This window comes from Rutidosis leptorrhynchoides, chromosome 10 (assembly GCF_046630445.1).
Source record: "Rutidosis leptorrhynchoides isolate AG116_Rl617_1_P2 chromosome 10, CSIRO_AGI_Rlap_v1, whole genome shotgun sequence".
Lineage (NCBI taxonomy): Eukaryota > Viridiplantae > Streptophyta > Magnoliopsida > Asterales > Asteraceae > Rutidosis > Rutidosis leptorrhynchoides.
This window is the reverse complement of record NC_092342.1, coordinates 61,576,519-61,595,485: the sequence shown is the minus strand read 5'-3', so window position 1 is coordinate 61,595,485 and position 18,967 is coordinate 61,576,519. Positions and strand designations below refer to the sequence as shown.

The 18,967-nt window shown below is 32.4% G+C and overlaps 2 long non-coding RNA genes and 1 pseudogene across 3 annotated transcripts; all 3 read right to left on the bottom strand.

Annotated features, from left to right (window-relative positions):
- Positions 1-1,566: 1,566 nt before the first annotated feature.
- Positions 1,567-4,330, bottom strand: LOC139873157 (uncharacterized). 2 transcript variants are annotated; one of them, XR_011767278.1, is made up of 6 exons: positions 4,193-4,330; positions 3,781-3,918; positions 3,273-3,574; positions 2,606-2,673; positions 2,341-2,510; positions 1,567-1,723 (listed from the first exon to the last, which is right to left on the bottom strand). It is a non-coding gene; the product is annotated as an uncharacterized lncRNA (long non-coding RNA). The 2 variants fall into 2 exon arrangements; XR_011767279.1 differs by having other exon boundaries at positions 3,273-3,507.
- Positions 4,331-4,514: 184 nt separating this feature from the next.
- Positions 4,515-7,844, bottom strand: LOC139869949 (uncharacterized). The gene is made up of 3 exons (XR_011766500.1): positions 7,494-7,844; positions 6,821-6,900; positions 4,515-5,037 (listed from the first exon to the last, which is right to left on the bottom strand). It is a non-coding gene; the product is annotated as an uncharacterized lncRNA (long non-coding RNA).
- A 4,322-nt stretch (positions 7,845-12,166) lies between these two features.
- LOC139870314 (spermine synthase-like) lies at positions 12,167-14,919 on the bottom strand (annotated as a pseudogene).
- Positions 14,920-18,967: the final 4,048 nt, after the last annotated feature.

The window sequence follows — 18,967 nt, the reverse complement described above, 5'->3', positions numbered from 1 at the left end:
CGTCGATATTCAATTTGGGATCTTGAATTTTACTCGATGAATGCTTAACAACATTCCTCTCCAAAGCTTTATAAGCACGAATCCATCTACCATCGACTTGTATGGTGTTTAACACTCTTGCAAAAGAATCGATATCCGAAATGTCTTCAAAACGAACATACCCAAATCGTTGGCCACTCGACAATCTCTTACGTGCAAAGTACACATCTTTAAGTGTCCCGTATTTCTCAAAGATTCTCCGACAATCATCACGAGACCATGTCTCCGGAAAATTGAAGATTAAAAACGAAGTAACACGAATATCACTCGACTTTGAGAACGAAATGCCGTTTGGCTTCGACATGGAGATTACATCATCCGCCAGAAAATAGGGCGGAGGAGATGGAGAAAAGGATGGCCGGAATGGATGGTGGATGGGTGTTGAAGGTGGTGGTCGATGTGGGTAAACAGAGTGTTTTCTTTTATTTACTCCTATTTTATATATATCATGGGTGTTGAAGGTGGTGGTCGATGTGGGCATACATATCGTAACACCTTACGTGATCAAGCCTTGTGCGTATTTCGTGAAGATTTTCATCACATACTATCGTAGCATCAGACTAAGGTTCAACTTATTTTTTTACTTTCGTTGCCATGTATTTTTTTAAACGTTATGGATCTAAAAGAGTAGGAATTAGAGGATATTACCAAATATGGATATAAAAGTTGTATTGTTGCTGTAGATATATAGAACACGTATGTAGCACTCTTTTGTGTTTATTTATTGAAGATAATTAAATTATCAGAGAGATACTTATGGACTAATAGAAAACATCTGATAACATACTGTACATTAAGTCTCCACACTCTTTAGAGTTCTATACGTATATGGAAATTAAAGTATATCTACAAAATATTTAAATCTAAACTTACTCTCCAAATTAATCTCCAAGTTAATCATGTTAGTTGCTAAGTATATTTTTAATAATAACATATATTATAATTACAATAGGACGTGCATCGTAGTTACAATGGTTTCAATGATCGTCCTGGTCGTAATGGTCATTCTGGATCGAGCCTCACTGTCTAAATAATCAAGTGATCATGATCATTTTTACTTTACTATGGAGTATCTGGAGATTCAAGAATAACATATTTTCAGTGATACGCGTTTATACGAATCTTTGGCTCAATAAGCGTTGTTATTTCATTGTTTTGTCTTTTCTAGTAAGCACTTTTTTATTGTTATATAAACATCATCGCTACAAGATTACTAGTCGTATGTACGGAATATAGGAAACTAGATTTATGAGCCCGTGCGTTGCACGGGGACTCATCCGCAAACATTATTGGTTTTTAAACTTATATATGAAATAATGTTATTATTGAGACTGAATAGCTGTAGTATACAATTATAATTAAGAAACCCATAAGTATTAATAACAGTGGTACCGAAAGTAAATATATTGAAATGATGAGTATTGTAAACGATCATATATTGTTAAATATTGTATATGTATTATAAGAAGTAAGAACAATACATGAGCTTTTAAAAATAAAGCGAACTATAAATTTGGTGAATATATAGGCAAACGATTGACGTTGGTGAATATTAACCTTATATTCAAAGTTGCAAGTTCTAATCTACTGATGAAATTGTATATCTCAATAACCCTTGAAACCCAACTAAGAGCATCTGTATCTCAACCTTGATCATTCTCAAATCAAAGCATATCTCCCATGTCTGCAATCATTAATTAGTTAAACATAATGATAATGAGAAATTAACCAACCTGAAAATGTACATATGCGGCTTAAGTGATACGGAATACAATAATAATGACCCTACATATATTACTAATCACAATAGAACCGATAAAAATAACAAAATAAAAAGAGTTAACATAAAAGATGAGTGAAGTAATGAAGCAACTCTATAAAGATTAAAGAGTAAGAGATTAAGCACATACCCTCCTTTGATAAGGTTCTACTTTTAGCCTTCAAAATTACCCAACGCATTCATACAATCAGTGATCTAAGATCATAAATTAAACGATACCAAAATTTCGATATTTTGATTGATAACAATAGCATTTCAATATTAGGATGCATATGTTCTATCAAGTAGAAGGAAAATACATATAAAATTGATGGACAGCAGATCATACTTAATTAAACGACCATTGTAAGATCAAAATTATAAGACCAAGAACCCTACAAAAATATCCAAATATGACTAAACAACGACCACACAACAAATAAAACTATTTAATTCGGCATGATATTGAAAGGTAAGTTTATTAGAATTTAAGTAAAATGAAAGAGATTAGCATAAATGAAAGATCATACAAGTGAGCTTACAGGTTCATTCACATCGTAGTGGTTTTTTTAATGTCACTCTCAATAGTGTTTAACTAAGAAGAGTGCATTCATCTTGCTCTTTATCCTTCAAAATGTTCTTGATATATAATAATTGCCTCTATAACAGATCACTCCAAATGAACCACAAGTTGTATCGCATACTGCATCGTCTGAACAAAATGAAGATCAAAATTACAATAAATAAGAATATAAGAGAAAATGTGTAATACATGTTAACTACATTGAATGAAATTTCGAAACACACCCCATTCAATTGTGTTCAAGCCAACTCATCTGGAAGATTAGGATAGAACTTGGATGTATGTTGCATAGCTGTAATCAAACGCAAAGGTTAATGAATTTGTGGTGTTTTGAGCCTGTACGTTGCACGGCTGTTTAAAAAGAAAAGATATGTGTGCTTAAAAGGACATCACATGAATATAGATGTGACTAAACATTAGGTTAAAGCTATCTTAGATCACAAGATTTATGCATTTTTTGATAGTTTGATATTTACTTACTCGTTGATTGATTCTTTAAACTCTTAGATTTCTGGGTTAAAATAGCACTGGGTTGCTGAGAGTTAAACCTAACCTATTTTGTATCTCAAAAGATTAGAAGTCAGTGGTGCATAAGTTAAACTTGTGCAATAAATTACTTATATGTCCAGAATAACATTGATGTTACTAATATTTGATTTATAAGTTTCAGCATATATATTCAGATGTGTAATTATATAAGTTGCATATCAACATTCATGTCAAAAGTGACAAGTCCATCTTAATAAATCACCATTCTAATCCCGCACAAAAAGTCACCCTATTAAAACCCACAACTTTCGGCCCATCCGACCACCATCACCACCCATGTCCTCCCTCTACCGCCGAACCCCGCCGCCATCCCTACCAGTATTGAAAATGCCAATTACTTACCGGGTTGACGTTTTTGTGCCTTGATGGTTGCTTTTAGTGATCTTCATAACCCTATTAAATATTGGTTTCAAAACCATCACAATCCACCTGTTGCAATCATGTCAGACCTCGATTTGGGTTGGACTCACCGACTTGCAGTCAAGCTCGGTGTTAACCGGTATTGCTTTTCATCATGAAGGGCGTTGGCTCTTTCATCTTGTGACTTCCATCTTGTAACATAAAAAACAAAAGTTTGCTGCATCGAAATAAGTCGAATAATAGTCAAATAGCCACGTCATATTAGTGTGACCCATGAAGTTCATCTGCATAAGAACAAAGTTTTTTGGTAAAACCATATATGGTGAGAGCCCATATTGTGTAGCTCAGTAATCGTGCTAAGACTTCATTAGATATTGCTATAATAGAAAGTCAAAAATGTCTAATTCTAGTGAAACATCATAATCGATCTAATACATCAGTTTATTATTATAGGAGTTCATGAAAAACGTGCAGTATATTAAAATCAAACCTGATTAGTTAGATAATGCATGGTTTGAACCACAAGAAACTTGATGAAGTTCCATATGATACCAGACCCTCAAAATCCCCCATTCTTGGCGCCAAGAAACTTGTACAATGGTGTTTCTTGGAACCCGTTGACACGAACCTTGAAAACAGAGAATATTGATTAAAAATAATTTGACCTTTTTAATAGTCAAACATAACATATAACATATTCATAATTATCATAAGTTCACAAGAGTAGAGAAGAACAAAGAAAAGTTAAAGAAAAGGAAAAAAAAAACTTCACTCGACCCCAAACTCAAAAGATACAGTCGACCTCTTTCCACAAACTAAATTACATTACAACACCAATTATGAGAACTAATCTAATAACTAATTGTAAAACAATTAGCAACTAACTGATATAGCATTTATACCTTTCATTCCAGATCGCCCATATATGACTGAAAGTAGCATTCCTTTAGCTGTTCTATGCCTAAACATCCCAGCCGTAACTCCATGTCTCTCCTGATTTCTTCCCATCACTGTACGAATCTACTCGGGTTCAAAAAGGAAAAATAGTAAAAAAAAAAAAAAAAAAAAAACCTCAAAAATCAGTTTCAACCTTTTCTATTGTGATTTTTTAGTAATAATGCTAATCGTAATGCAGTCAAAAACAGTCAATTATCAAGTTCAAGATTAGTCAAAACTGAAAGGAAAAAAAAAAAAGAAGAAACTGAAAAGACAGTTTAAGCCTCTTTTATGTTATGATATGCTAATGCTAATGCAGTCAATTATCAAGTTCAAAATTAGTGAAATAAGTCAAAATAGTAATAAAAAAAATAATAATAAAAAAAAAAGTTTCAACCTCTTTTATGTTGTGATATGCTAATTCTAATAATGCTAATACTAATAATGCAGTCAATAACAGTCAATTATCATTTTAAAAATTAGTAAAAAAGTCCAAAAGGTCAAAATAGTAAAAAAAAAAATCAAAAAATAGTTTCAACCTCTTTTATGTTGTAATATGCTAATGTTAATGGTCCAACTGTATGACTGCAAAATGTGTTGAAAAACAACATAAATGGTTCAATTATGGTGACTACATAGCTTGTTAAGTTCATATTTTGTGAAAAATGGTCAACATGTTTTAACTTCAGGATGCAAAACCACTAATTATGAGAAAAAAGCATTCCTTTAGCTGTTCTATGCCTAAACATCCCACCATCCGTAACTCCATGTCTCTCCTGATTTCTTCCCATCACTGTACGAATCTACTCGCCTTCAAAAAGGAAAAATAGTAAGAAAAAAAAACTTAAAAATCAGTTTCAACCTTTTCTATTGTGATTTTTTAGTGATAATGTTAATCGTAATGCAGTCAAAAACAGTCAATTATCAAGTTCAAGATTAGTCAAAAAGGTAAAAAAAAAAAAAAAATAATGATTGAAAAGACAGTTTCAGCCTCTTTTATGTTGTGATATGCTAATGCTAATGCAGTCAATAACAGTCAATTATCAAGTTCAAAATTAGTGAAATAAGTCAAAATAGTAATTAAAAAAAAAAGTTTCAACCTCTTTTATGTTGTGATATGCTAATTCTAATAATGCTAATACTAATGCAGTCAATAACAGTCAATTATCAAGTTAAAAATTAGTAAAAAAATAAATAAAGTCAAAATAGTAAAAAAAATTCAAAAAATAGTTTCAACCTCTTTTATGTTTTGATATGCTTAATGCTAATGGTCCAACTATATGACTGCATACTGTGTTGAAAAACAACATAAATGGTTCAATTATGGTGACTACATAGCTTGTTAAGTTCATGTTTTGTAGAAAATCGTCAACATGTTTTAACTTCAGGATGCAAAAACACTAATTATGGTCCAACAATTTTTACTTCAGTTCAACTAAACATAAACTAAGTAACTTTGTATCTAAAAATTTGGTACTTGAACAATTCGCAGAAGCTAAAATTGGACACAACATACTATACATTCATCTCATTTGGATCTGTTAAACCTAGTTGATGGTTGACATTACATGGAAGTATGCTAATTAGATCTTTATGCAGTGGCGGATCCAGGATTTCTTTTCACTGGGGGCAACATTTTTGTAACAAAATGGTGTTGGAGTGAAAATGATAATTGTCAACATGTTAGTAACATTAATAATATAATCAAAAAACTACATAATAGCTCAAAACACCTAATTCAAAAATTTTTTCTCTTATTATTTATCAAATATATTATTGTTGGTGTAATTAGAACTTTAAATTTTCAAGCTATGGAACATTAATCAAAACGATATTATGTATAAATCGATTGAAACAGTATGTAGTAGTTTAGTTCTATAGTTAGCAGATTAACATTAGTTGAAAAATGTTGAAAGCTAAGTTAATTATTCCTTGTTGTTTGATACTCTGTATAAAATAACTCTTTTTTATGTTATTAAAAATAAAAATAACTCAGAGTTATACCTTAGATCAAACGTGATGTTACAATGCATGAAGTCATAGATAATATACTAGCCAGCACTTTAGTATTCTTTTAGTACGTACAACAACAACAGAGCCCAATCTCTCGTGTCTTTTAGTACGTAGTAATACTTAATAGAAACAAATAGGGGTTAAAATGGTAAGTAGTAAATTGTTAGAGGTTAACTTTGTTTATCTATTACAAAATGACGGACTAAAATATATACGGGGTACTACAAAGTAATACGAGTACTTGATAAAAGAGTACAAGTGGGCCAGGTTTCCATCTTCTTCACTTGTTTTTTTCCTCTTCAAACCACATTATTTCAGTAAAACGGAGCAATGGATTTCAAAACTTATAATTTTCACATCTAATAGCACAAACTTAAGCATAAATACATAATAAGAAAAATTGAGTCACTGGGGGCAGCTGCCCCAGGCTGCCCCAAGGTGGCTCCGCCCGTGTCTTTATGCAAGTGTTAAAATGATATCACCCATTTTATGTTTAGTATTATCATCAGTTGTCTACATTAATTTTTCTTTAGATGACTGGAAGTACACAATTATAAAACTATTATATGAAAGCTGAATACCTTTTGTATGAAACTCCATTGATAGATTATCTACAACTCTAGCTTTCTATGCATTCCATGCCTCAATGTGGAATAACAACCTGCCAATTTTTGAAATCTATTATATTTACTTTTAAAGAAGATGAACAACCAATACACGACATGAAAATATGTAACACAAACCAATATATGATCCTTTACTACCATTGAGTTGAAAGGAAAAATCATAAAGTTTAATAGCATATCTTAAACAAACTGAATAGTGAATTCGTAGCCATTAAACAAACCTCCAAAATAGATCAAGTGCATATAATTGGTACCATAAATCGATGATTATCACATTCACTCATATAAATTCTACGAATTAAAAAAAATTAAACAGTTAACTTAATGATTTTGAGTATCTCTAATAATAACTATTATAAACACAATTTCATACTTAATGATATGAAATTGACCAAATAAATAAATAATCAGGTGCAGAAAGATAAACAAATCCATATATAAAAGGGTTTAATTCAAATCGTTAGACATATACGCTACAAAATTTCAAATTTAATATGAGTGAAAATTCTATCAAAATTGATTTAGAAAAACAGTTTGATTTCTTCATAAGAAAATAAAGAAAATAGAATGCAAAAAACTGAAAACAACTATAAAATCACCATAAAACAGAATATAAAAATGGAAATACCTTAAACCTCCTGCTAGAATCTGAAAACGTAAGCATAAGGTATCGACCGTTTGAATTAAACCCTAAGGCATCGACCGCCGCAAGGACGGCTATAGAAGCGACGACGATGGTGGTTTGACTCCAACCACCTCAAATCGGATGTATGATGATGAACATTGTTTGATGATAAAGATGATGAACATATACTTCGATGTAATCGGATGTAGGTAGAGATAGAATATTTGGGTATTTAGTGAACCCTAATTTTGAACGAACCAATTGAAGGTTTTGAATCGGATGTTTAAATTGGATGATAAATGCTCCGTAAAATAATGAGGAGAATGAAACTGTTAACCCTAATTCAGTGGCTAATTATAGATGATTGTGGACACGCGTCATATGTAAAAAATTAAGGATTTATTTAATTCAAAATTATGAGATAAAAGTATTTCCTGAGGATGAATGTCGTTGCGCCAAGTGAATTTATGTTACCGGATTAGTAATATAGAAGATTATGAATAATGTTTATCTTGTAATTTTACCACAAACAAATGTAATTTTGACACTTTTTTTATATTGTAAATGAAAAAATGTATTATAATTCTAACCTAATGCTACAAAGTTTGAATGTATATTGTATAGTCATATTAATAAAAGTTCTTATTGATTTTCGCAAAAAAAATATGCTACAATTAATTAAATAAATAAAACCATAAGACAGCTCTAATTCGTAACGACACATGATAATACACACGTTAAATGTTGCAGACAATGCACATTTTAATTATTTTGTCCTTATTAGTCTTTGTTGATCACACTTTACATGCATATATACTTTTGACAAGTGACCGCATATTTTCTATAAGCTGTCGATTTCACATGAAGATTAGGCAACATTTTTTTATTTTTAGGTTTGCAGAGAAAAACTCGCTAACGACAACCACCGAACCACATTGACTCCCTCATTAGCGAGTAAAACTCTTGGGTAACGAGCTTTCAAACAACTAGACTTGTAACCAGTTAAATTGCACATTGATGTCTCCTTCAGTCAAGAGCCTAATTAATTCAATATTTAACGCACAGTAAATATGTATAATTAGGTATTAGCATAGGTGTATCTAGAGCATGTGAAAAAGTGTTCAATTAAACATGACTCACAATTTCTATGGACTCAAAATTTAGAAACTTATATAATAATTTATTTATATTTATATTATATTTATATACATAGTATCGTGGATTATCATTGAGAAAAAGATTTAGATTATAATTAGCAAGTTAAACACTACGGAATTTTAAAAATTAATTTATATGTATTGAAAAATTTAACGTTTAAAAAGACTTATTTTTATGTTTGTGACAAAGACTTCTAAATTACGGGACAACATATAAAACAATTTTATTTACATTCGGTGTATATTATTATTATTATTATTATTATTATTATTATTATTATTATTATTACTAGCTTAATGCCCGCGAATTCGCGGGACTTATTTATGAGACTAATTTAGAATTAATTTAAAACTCCATAAACTAATATGATAGTATTTGTTTGGTTGCGAGTTAACGGACGAAATCATATAATGAGGCTGGATAGTTGTTGACAAAATCAAAACAAATATTAGAATGACTGGTGTATTAATGTATGATTCAATATTAGTAAACGAAAGGTGCGATCCAAATTTCAAAATCAAAGAACTTGATCATCAATGTACATGTTCGTTAAGGTAAAAGACTGCATCCAAAAATCTGGTTGCTCACTTGGGGTTCACCTAAAAAATAACAATATGCATCGAAAGTGAGTCTATCCAACCCTTATCACAAAATGTAAGTTGGCAACCCCTTAAACAACCAACATATTTTTAAATATTACTCCGTATCAGAGTGACCTACCTATGAGACAAGTATATATAAAATTACCTGATTCAGTGGGTATTAGACTATTAGTACAGAAAATGATATGTATTAAGTTTGATTCAACGGCTGAAAAATACTCTTCCAGATTCAAGTGAGACAATCCTATTTGTTTCAGCCTGTATCACAAATCACCTATTAGTAGACCCACCCATTGTACACCTAAACAACTTGCACCCATAAAAATAGTATCAAATTGACTAAAGTCTAATGTAAGTATAATTAAAATCACATTTTTGATATGTACCCTAATAAAAGTTAAAATGCATACACTTAAAATCCAATTGGATTGACACAACATATCTGAAGAAGGAAGCTCTAATCGTAGACCACAATACTCAATGTTGAAATAAAAATGTAGTATCCGTATGCGTTAATATTGGTATCTATTACTTGTATTATACACTTACAATGATGAAACAGATATAAGCATTTTTTTTCCTGTTCATGTTCTTACAACTTCTAAACAGAAGCTTCTTTAGCCACCTTGTACCTTTTACTACAATAGGCAGAGACTGATGTAAAAGACTTTTTACCTTGTATGAGGTGTTGCATGTGTTGTAAGATGCTATAGATGGTTCTTTAATATCTTCAATATTTATGATTTCTTTTATTGTGGGAAAATTTATAAGGATTCTTATGTCTACGCCATCTTCGGATGTTAACCGAAACTCTAAACCCTAAAGCTAAACCTAAACCCTAAACTCTAACCCTAAAGCTAAACCTAAACCCTAAAGCTAAATCTAAACCCTAAAGTTAAACCTAAACTCGAATGCTAACCTTAAAGCTAAACCTAAACCCTAATGCTAACCCTAACTCTAAACACTAAATTAAAACCTAAACCTAAATCCGAAACTCCAAAGCTAAAACTAAACCTAAACCCTGAACTCTAAACCCCAAAGCTAAACCTAAACTCTTAACCCCAAACTCTAACCCCTAAAATCTAAACTCTAGAATCTAAACCCTAAACCCTAAATCTAAACCCAAACCCTAAAATCTAAACTCTAAACCCTTACCTAAACCATAACCCTAAGCCCTACAATCTAAACCCTAAACCTAAACTCTAAACCCTACACCCTAAATCTAAACCTTAAACCCTAACCTAACCCCTAAAAACTCTAAACCCTAACCCAACCCTAAACCCTAAGCCCTAAAATATAAACCCTAAACTTAAACCCTAAACCCTACACCCTAGAATCTAAAAAAGGGTTTAGATTATCCCGTGTTTTTTTTAATTATTAGAAAAGGGTATTTTAAGGATAAGTGTTTTAACAATTGATTAATAACAAGTGTTTGGTTAGCCTCGCGTTGCCGCGGCAGAATACGTTTCCATTTATCGTTTACGAAGGTATTGGCAGAGCTTTTACATTTCGAATGTGAGAATGGTCATGCATACTAATGGTCATGTAACTGGCTATGAGATAAGTATCGTTCGTTTAGAGGAAATTTGCCTACTTGCAACTTGTGGATGAACAGCATCATGTAACTCGTTGAAGTTATGCATATACAAATTATATTCTGTATAAGCAAACGTAATTGTAATATAGTTCCTACTCACTATCACATAATCACTTTACAATGTACATTAAATCAGCCCCATGAATTAACCTATTTATCAACATAAAAGAATATGTAATCTTTGTCTATACTAAATATTTCAGACAAAACATCTTGCAAGAAAATAATTGCTATGGAATCATGACACAGATACAATACGTACTCGTTTGGCCTGATGAAAGAGTCGGATGTTCCGGTAGGGTTAAAACGATGGAATACAGGAAAACCAATTGTAACATCAGAAACTCAGAATCCTATTCTATAACCCATTAATAAAATTTAAAAAATGGGTATTTATTTATTGAAGAATTATAACGATTGAAAAGTTACAAAAATTCAATATTGCATACTTACATCATGAATCAATAAGTGAATGAATGTTGAATTCGTTGCGGAACTTGGATCGATTGTTGAGTAGTCGTTGCCTTAAATGTTTGTAAAAATTACTTGTTACGATTTAATATTTGAAAGCTAAATGTAATACTATTACAATTACATACCCATTAATAAAGTTTAAAAAATGGGTATTTATTTATTGAAGAATTATAACGATTGAAAAGTTACAAAAATTCAATATTGCATACTTACATCATGAATCAATAAGTCCTTCTTGTTGTGGATTGGCTTCAATGGTTCTCACACCCTTAGTCTTTTTCTCCTTTTGTTAGTTGCAATCTTTGCAATTAGCTTAGGGCGGTGTAATTTGTTTTCTCTATTTCTTTCGTGATGTATCGTGTTGTTAAGTTTGCCCAGTCAACCATGTACTATTCGTGATTGTTTAATATAAGTCCTTCTTGCTTTTCAAAAAAAAAATCAATAAGTGAATGAATGTTGAATTCGTTGCCGAACTTGGATCGATTGTTGAGTAGTCGTTGCCTTAAATGTTTGTAAAAATTACTTGTTACGATTTAATATTTGAAAGCTAAATGTAATACTATTACAATTACATATATATTATTTTTTTTAAAAAATAAAGAACTTTGCTTTTTGATGCAATATGTTAAGTTCATCATGTCTTGTCTTACAAGAGTACTATAAACATTAATCTTGTCTGAGAGAATTAATCCATTTGGTTAGTCAAGTTATTTGTTTCAATTCGTTAAAACAGCGAGCCAAGTGGTTTGCTGGTGCATTTAGCGTTGCAGTCGACCCACATCTTTTAGCAGCGTAAAAACACAATAAATTCATAGAAATGAAGACTAATGTATAAACCCCTAAACAATATATTCAACAGATAAAATTGACATACAGAGTAATAAATTGTCTAATAGTTCGATATAATTCGTGCCTAAGATGTATATTCACCCAATACCAACAGCTTATCTGGTTCTTCAAAGACAGCTCACTTGCTTCTTCACAAACGATGGTAAGGCGAATGCAGCTTTATGTACCTGTTAAAAATGGATAACAATGTAAAAATAAACACGTATAACAAATTTGATAAATATCTGTTGCAAGTATTTTGTGACATATATACCTCAAAGTTGTAGAAACTTGGTTCGCTCTGATTCTCAAAGTGCTCCCTCAATTTTTTCAATAGGATTTACAGGATTTCTAAAATCTACGGGTGGGCCTTCAGTTGAGCACAAAATAAATCCAATTACACCACTGCAGAACGATTGTAACAATGTGTAATTTTAGTGGATTTAACATGTTATTTGTCTATTTGACAGTTGCAGATGCTTGTAAATTTGTAATCGTACCTAGGATACGTGGGGACAATAGCCCAAGCGTAGTGAACGGAACCCTTAAATACATGACGACAGGCAGAAAGCATATCGTTAATTAGATGAGTGTGCAGCCACATACTTTCTGCCACGTTACAAAGAACACCATCGGGTCGTAATGCATTTGCAATCATCTCAAAGAATGGTCTTTCAACAAGCTCTTGAGCAGGACTAAAACAACCAAAAACAAGACATAAATTATGTAGAAAAATGATACATTTCAAGAAAACAAACGGAGATATTTTGAGCTTCTGAACTTACCTACAGGATCCGACGAATCAACAATAACAACATCATACTTTCCTTTTGGGACACATGGCGTATGAACTCAAGAGCTGTACAAAAAAAAAAAAAGTTTAGCATGATTTGTGCTTAATAAAAGCGACTAATAATCATTTTAATAAAAGATTTACCATCTTCAACATGGAGATGAACACAAGGATCTTCGAAGCCAACAGCTAAATCAGGAAAAAACTTTTTAGCAACCTACAAAAAAAAAGGTAACAAAATCAATATCATTTGACTGACATTTGTAACAAATATACAAAATGATACATATGAGGTAGCACATACATCGATAACATTTGATCAATCTCACATATGTCGATATGCTCTACCGTTGGGTGGCGAGCAACTTCCCTAAAAACTCCACCATCACAAATGTGCTATGTATTCTTAGTCAAAAAGTTACTTTTTTCGGTGATTTGATAGAACAAAGGAGACGATGTGATATCATCTCCTGATATGCAAACTCGTCTCGCTTAGTTAGTTGAAGGATACCATCAAGAACTAACACTTTTCCATATGTTGCAGGCTGCATATCAAAAATTAACAAATTCAGCATCATTGCGTGACGTTTAAAAATGATCTAATTCTTCAAACATAAGCGAGTATTAGGGGCCGAGGTCAGAATGTAATACCCCAAAAATCGAATCAGAATGTTAACATAATAACCTAACTTATAGAAATAACCCTTTAAATCGAATCATTTCAGCTTTATCAACATACAATACTACCTTTAAATTTATTATCTTTGGTTATTGTTCCAAATGTCTCTGCAGTTTCACAGATCATGATCCCACTCACTCCCTTGAAGGCAGCCATCTTGCAGTCTGCAACTGCAACAAATAAATAGATAAACATAACACCATAAGTGAATATAGTTATCACTTTCAAAATCATAAAGAGACATAAACAATCAATAATAGAAAATCTAAAAATAATCGATAATCAAACCTTGCGAATCATAATGAGCCCATGGTACTACGCATGTTGTAAAATGTAACCCGATGAGCCCATGGTACTACAAATATTGTAAAATGAGCCCATGGTACTAAACATTTGATTCATAATCAAACCTTGCGATTCATAAACGATAATTATTCGTGTCTCAAATGAGCCCATGGTACTACACATATTGTAAAATGTAATTAGATGTATGATAGTAACGGAGAGTCTATAGATTGACAAAGAGGTAAACGACTAATATATACACTAAGCTTCAACCGTTAGCAACATGTGTGTCTCAAATGAGTTGCTTATTTTGTTAGGCTGTTTTTTACCCAAGTTTCCAACAGAATGAAAAGAAATACTGGAAAGATACAAAAGCAATATTATATGAATCTTAGGTATGACACGAATATAATCACATAAGTATGTTTTTGACAAATAGAAACAACACTTATAATACAGCGTAATGATAGTCATAGTATGAAATTAAAATGAGTTGTAAATAAACCTATGTATATATAAAGACGTGCATGCAGCTTCGACAGAGTACAACTAATTATTGTTGATCACGCATAAAGTCTGAAACCCCATTAAAAACCCAATTTGAATCCACCAATGTGGGAACTGCCTACCTTCTAATTTACACAGTTTAGTATTTAACAACAATTTATGCGATACAAGAAAGAATAAGTGTTGAATATAAACTGATTTCACACTAACAATTTCATTTATTGCATATAATAAAAAGAGAAACCACTGAACCAGACCTCTAAATAATCAATGGTAACATGACCAGTCCCTTTATCATCCCATTTTCCATCATCATTCAGTCGATAGACCTTAACACGCTATCATAACAAAAACGTAATTAATTAAACCTAAATTACGAATTAAATGAAGCTAAAGTAACTTGAATACATAACAATACGTAATTAATGAGATTAAATGAAGCTGATTAAGTAACTCACCTGCATCGAATTGTTGTTTGAAGTAGCTAATTTCTCAGGCGCACCCATCGGAGCTTAATTGTGCTAAATTAGGGTTTTAGTGAGATGGAATTGATAGAGGAATTAGGCGCGAGAGGAATGGAGTGGAATGAAAGTGAATTGAGGCTTATTAATTTGTTGAACGATCTGACCTTTGATGTGGAATTAATATTCGAGATTGATGGTCCTGGTGTGTGGAATTGAGAGGATTTAGGTTTTTTTTTTTTTTTTTTTTTTGTGTGCAGCTGTATGGTTTCGGTCAATCTTAAAGAGATTTGAGATTTTAAAGGGTATTTTTGTAATTAAACAAATCAATGTAGGATTATGATGTTATTAGAAAGATTAGGAAGAAATTAACGGTTAAGATCAAAGATGATTAATTAAATGGATAGTTAAGATTATTTTAGGCTCTTTAAAATGACCTATTTTTACTTTTGTTATTATTTATAAGTATAGAAGTATAGATTATTATTATTATTATTATTATTATTATTATTATTATTATTATTATTATAATAAACTTAAAAGTTTTAAAACTTACAAAAAATTAGTGGGAAGCCTAGAGACAATCTGGGCCCCCACACCTCTAGCAATATCAAAACATATCCTAGTAAAAATATGAGCAGCAGCACCGGCACCAATATCTTGCGCCATCGAACTCTTCTGAACCCGCTTAAGCAAAGAAACAGCCTCCTTCTCTAATTTCCCAAGGGAAGAAAATGAGAAAGGAATGAAACCATAACCAATCGCCTGACAGCAAGATTCGTACTTGACCCTCTTCCGACGAGCCGCCTCAACCACAGCACGTCCAGGGACAAAGTCAGAAAGCCCAGACTGTGTCAAAGGAGAAGACCCTGTCAAGTCAACACAGACATCGCGACCACAATCCCAGGAATAAAGTAACACATCTGCAGGTCTGAGGGCCCTGTCGTTCCCTCCAGACAACCCAATGTCAACCTCCTTTCTCACAGAAATCCCAGATCGATAACAAACATCAACAAGGGAATCCCGAACAATATTATGTCGATGCTTAATACCCACCATACCAGCACAAGACACCGCGTGATCCCCGAAAATATCCCCAGTAAAAACCCTTGAACAGGCAGAGCATGCCGTCGAGATAGAGAACAATGGAACACTTAACTGGTAGCACAACACACATCGGTAAGTCTTTGTGTTCATCGTCTGACCCAACCCCAAAATAGGGACTGCCCTTAGCCAAGCAGAGGTGTGAACACCCTGCTGTGATTTCCATAAGGCCGATTGTCGGGGAGATAACGAAAAAGTGGAATCTGCAGAAGCGGTAACCTTTGTGAAATAAACATCTGCCAATTTCTTCATGAGTATTGGGGCAGCGACCTCACTCGGATTACCTAAAATATCAAACCCAACCGTATTATTAAACAGACCCAATGCATCTTCAAAAGCATGACCAAGACCAACAATACCCGCATGACGTAGTAGCTTGGTCTGCAACCCAGCAGACTGTAACCGAAAAGCCAGAAAAGCATAAAGACGAACATCTCCCGCAGAATAAACACCAAGCCCTCCAAATGCAAATGGCAAGGTGGCAAGCCGCCACTGCCAATCACCAAACCCAGGCCCTGAAGCAGTAACAATACGCTCCAAGGAAGATCGAAGTGCTCCATCGAAAGCGCGTTGAGGCGCCTCTAATATACTAGGAGGACAAGTACGCAAGGTAAAGTAGAGTTTAGAAACTCCCGTACATGCCCTAAGCAACAACAACTCACACTGAGGATCATCAAGCTTAGCAACCTTATCCATAAGCGCAATGGACTTGGTCAACCTTTGCATTACCAGTTCACTACTAAAACCAGGATCGGAACTTGCGGGAGCCCCCAGCAACTTAACACCATTTAAAGGCCCAGCAATATTAGGAGGAAAGACACCTACTTGCCTGCTGCGAGGGTCCTCCGTAGGCCAGAAAATTTCTGTTTTTTCAACGTTGAGATGTAGCCCAAAACGAGGCCCATCCTCCATAATCAAATGCAAAACCTTCCCCACCACCAAAGTGTCCCCAATAATAGTGCCATCATCCAAATACCACGCCTGAAGACAAACCTCAAAATTATCTCTGATTTTAGAAACCAAGGGTTGTAAGACCAAAGCAAAAAGCAGCGGACCAAGGGGATCACCCTGTTGCACCCCCTGAGAAGACCATAGTGTGTGGTTCCCATAATACAATCTGGCTGGATTAGAGTAGCAAAATTCAACCCACCAAGAAATGCTCGGACAAAGGCGGCGAACTTCACGTAACATGACCGTACGATCAACTAGATTGAAGGCATTTTGAAAATCAACTAATAACATAGAGAGGCCAACATCAGAGCCACGATCCTCAATCAACCGATTCACAGCATGAAGAATTGCCTCACCACATGAAGAAACACCAACACCAAATTGAAGACCATCGAAGTAATTATTATTATTATTATTATTATTATTATTATTATTATTATTATTATTATAATATTTACTAAAACTCGTAATATCTACCTTTCTTGATTGGTCAAAGTGTGCGGATGGTGAACTCAGTTACGAAGTATATTTTCCCCTTAACCTAAACATTAGGTATATATTTAGGTTTTATTTTTTTAGTTGCCCTTAACACAATAATAAATAAGTAATTGTACTCTCAGATTACATATCTCACATGAAGAAATACAATACAATCGTATGTGAATATATAATAGAAAGTACATAACTACAATACGTACAGATGATAAATACTTAAAAGGTTTTTAACTTTGTTTTAAAAAAATTAACGTGATTATGTCCTTTTATGTTTGTTTTGAATTTGCTAACAATGACTTTTAGGATTGTCGTTAACTTGTATAAACTGATTATATATAAAGGTTACAGAGTTGTAATCTCTTGAATTCAATAATTTGCTTGAAATTCAACGGACCAATCAGAGCGCGACATGTGGCGCAATAATCACATGTGATTGAAAAAAATAAAAATAAATTTTTTTTTTTGTAAAAAAAATTTTCTAAATTTTTTTTTTTGAAATTTTTTTTTCAATATTTTTTTCAATTACATGTGATTCTACATGCCAATCAGATGTGATTATAAAAACCCAATCACATGTGATTCTGCATGTCAAATCCAATCATATGTGATTGAAAAAAAATATTCAAAATCTTTTTTTTCAAAAAAAAAAAATCAACCGGAAACAGACTTAGTTCGGTGATTTAATCAAGTTTGTTAGCGTTTCGTGATCATATCTTCAAAATTTCAGACTTTAATTCGGTGATTTGATCAAGTTTTGATCAAAAACTTGGTGTTTGAAGGTTTTAGCACAAACTTACTGAAATTCGTCATTTTACTGAATTTTTTTTCAATCACATGTGATTGGATTTGACATGCAGAATCACATGTGATTGTGTTTTACAATCACATGTGATTGACATGCAGAATCACATGTGATTTACTGCATGTCAAATCAAATCAATGTGATTGAAAAAATATTGAAAAAAAAAATTCAAAAAAATGAATTTTTTTTCTTAAAAAAAAAAATTTGAATTTTTTTAATCATATGTGATTATTGCGCCACGTGTCACAATCTGATTGGTTCTTTGGATCTCAACTTAAAAGTTGATTTCATTTGAATATTCCTTAAAGGTTACATATTGACTTTTTAATGACAGTTATACAATTTTATAATATTTTGATGCACATTAATGACAGTTTTAAGAGGCTCTTGTTAGAAAAATCTTTTTTAATGCAACTTTCTTATTAAATCTTTTTTTTTAAATTCTACATATATTATTATCAGAAGAAAAAAAATTAACTACATCTTATGATTGTATACCAATCTTCCAAGTGTGTATATTAAATACTCCTTCCGTCCCAAAAAGTTTGTCTGGTTTGACTTTTTTTTTGGATTTAAGAGATAATACGGATGAATTTTATTGTTATTTTGAGAAAGGAACAATTTTTTGGGACAAACAAAAATAGTAAGGTAGACAATTATTTTGGGACGGGGGGAGTATAAACAATTGAGACAATGTTTTATAGTAGTACATAACAAAATCATCTATTGTAATAAACGATT